The sequence below is a fragment of the Sinocyclocheilus rhinocerous genome, unplaced genomic scaffold (assembly GCF_001515625.1).
Source record: "Sinocyclocheilus rhinocerous isolate Xijiao unplaced genomic scaffold, SAMN03320098_v1.1 scaffold1341, whole genome shotgun sequence".
NCBI classification, from domain to species: Eukaryota; Metazoa; Chordata; class Actinopteri; order Cypriniformes; family Cyprinidae; genus Sinocyclocheilus; species Sinocyclocheilus rhinocerous.
Window position 1 is genome coordinate 416262 of NW_015637670.1, and position 2627 is coordinate 418888.

General features: G+C 33.7%; 1 pseudogene; it reads left to right on the forward strand.

Annotated features, from left to right (window-relative positions):
- Positions 1-2627, forward strand: part of LOC107749257 (complement C3-like) — a 61040-nt pseudogene that overhangs the window by 47471 nt on the left and 10942 nt on the right.

Here is a 2627-nt window from a genome sequence, read left to right on the forward strand (position 1 = left end):
GTTACACTTTATTTTGATAGTCCACTTTAGACATTCTACTAACTATAAGTAACTTTGTAACTGCATATCAACTAATTCTAATTAATTTGCAACTGCGTGTCTACTAACTCTCAGAGTAGACTGTTAGGTTAGGTTTAGGGTTAGTAGAATAAGTTGACATATACTTGCAAAGTTTCTGATAGTATGTTGTATGTTGTGGACCCATTAAAATAAAGTGTTAGAAGATATTAAGCAGACAGTCTACTAATACTCTAATGACTGCTAGTTGACATGTAGTTGCAAAGTTACTTACTGTTAGTAAAATGTCTAAAGTGGACTATCGAAATAAAGTGTTACCAAAGTAAGAATACATGAAATTACAAAGATAATTCAGCTCATAATTTATTCATGCCGCAATGCATGTTGGGAGCCATGGATGAGTTTTGATTGGCTACAACATGCTTTTGTGATGGTCACCGTTGTTGTGATTCTCACGCTGATTCTTGATGTCTGAGTGTCTAAACGAAAGATTATTATTTTTTTAGAAGAATTAAGTTTAAAAACATTTGTCTGATTATTTGGAGAACACCTGATCTTATATTGTTTACAGGGTTAGTGTAATAAAGAAAGAAGACTTAACTCCCTTATCCAGGTCACTACACAACAATGATGTCAAAACATAATCAGCACCACATGATCATATTTCCTCTGGCTGTTATAACTCAGTTACAGCAGCCAAATGAAATCTAACAGAAAAAAATTCAAGGGTCAAGAGCCCAACGAATGCTGATCACTATAATGACTTAAAAATTGTGATTTTCTCCTTTAGTGATTATATTTAATGATGGTAGTCAATATATGAGGACATGAACTTAATCTCCAGAGCTGCTCTGAGAGTCACTTCACCAGCTCTTCACTGTTTACTTTGAGAAAAACTACCATCAAGACAAACTGAAACTGGAAGACTTTCACGACAACCTGTCAAAATAAAAGTCTGATTTAACTTGAAGAAATTATGACAGAGATATTACTGTTGTATATTAAAATGCAATTCTCAAGTAATAATAATAATAATAATAATTTTAAGGAATATCATATAACCAAGGTTTTTTTATGAATGTATACAGTTATACAGTGCTGGTTTGCAGCAACTTATTTGACAAAAAAAGAAAAGCAATGTTTTGTTGTAAATTGTTTTTTATTACATTTTAAAATATTGATTCAATTGTTAAAGTTTTATTAATTCATTTATTTAGACACACTTTTTATGATAAATTTGTATTTAATAAAACATAGAATCCAGGAAAAAAAATTAAAAGGGAAAACAGAATTTAGGGGAAAATAAAACCGATTTCATGGGGCCCTAAATTAGTTATCTGGAGTTTGTGAACAAACAAATTATCTTTACTTTCATTCTCAAGGCCTAACAAACATGTGGAAAGCATTTCCTTCCCAATTAATGGTAAATTAATATTGTGATAAATGTCTGTATTTTATTTGCCACATATAAAAACATGAAATCTCTCTCCAGCTGAGCAACCAATGTTGACAACCCTGCTAATTACTTTTGCTTTTAGCATAAAATGAAAACAACTCCACTCAAGTCTGTTCGTGCGGCTTTAGTGTGATCTGCCAGTCTTTTTGAGATGCCGGGAGGCTGCCTTTTCAGTTAGCAATGGCTTGAAAATGACAAATACAAATTATAGTTAAAAGCCAAATGTAAAGTCTGCTTTTTTATCATGGGAGCGTCTGCACTTTCGAGCCATGTGACAGGTAAGCTGTAGGGAGATTTTGATTGGGCAGTTATATTTAAGTTGACTGGCAAATTTGATTTTTGGGAGGGATCAGGGATGAAAATGTAACTGATACCCAATTGTTTGTCGATGAGGAGAGTAAATGTCATTCATTTAATGTTGATCACTCAGAGTTGACATCTAACAGGGGCTTAGGGCAAAAATGGCACCAAAATGAACAAAAATACCCTCCAAATTCAAAACTGCCCCTGCTCAGTTAAACCAACTCTATTAAGACTGTCACGGTTAAAGTGAACTGTGAAAATGAATTGAAAGTGTTGAATGTAGCTTTATGTTTAGATCTACTCGTGCTGCATTAAATATTTATTTATAAGCATTTTTTTCAGCGTTGAAGATTATAACCAATCACACACATTTCTGTTGAGTACATGTTTCCCCACACACAAAAACCCAAAACCCATTAATCAACTGTAATAATTATTATTACAATATCAAGAGCAATCATCAATGTTTTTCTCATAATACTGCAGCCTTATGCTGTGATAAATTCTTATTTTTTTTAATTTTATAATTTATATACCTTATGTTGCCTATTTATATTATGCAACATTACATGATTTTAAAGCACAATAGCATCTGATTTAATGTGAGGAAGAACGTATATAAAAATGTCATTTACCACAGTTGTAAAGTGCTGGAAAAGCCTGAAAATGCTCCTTGAAACTGCTTGAAAAGTGCTTGAGTGCACACACACACACACACACACACACTCACGCACACACACACACACTCACGCACACACACACACACTCACGCACACACACACACACTCACGCACACACACACACACTCACGCACACACACACACACTCACGCACACACACACACACTCAC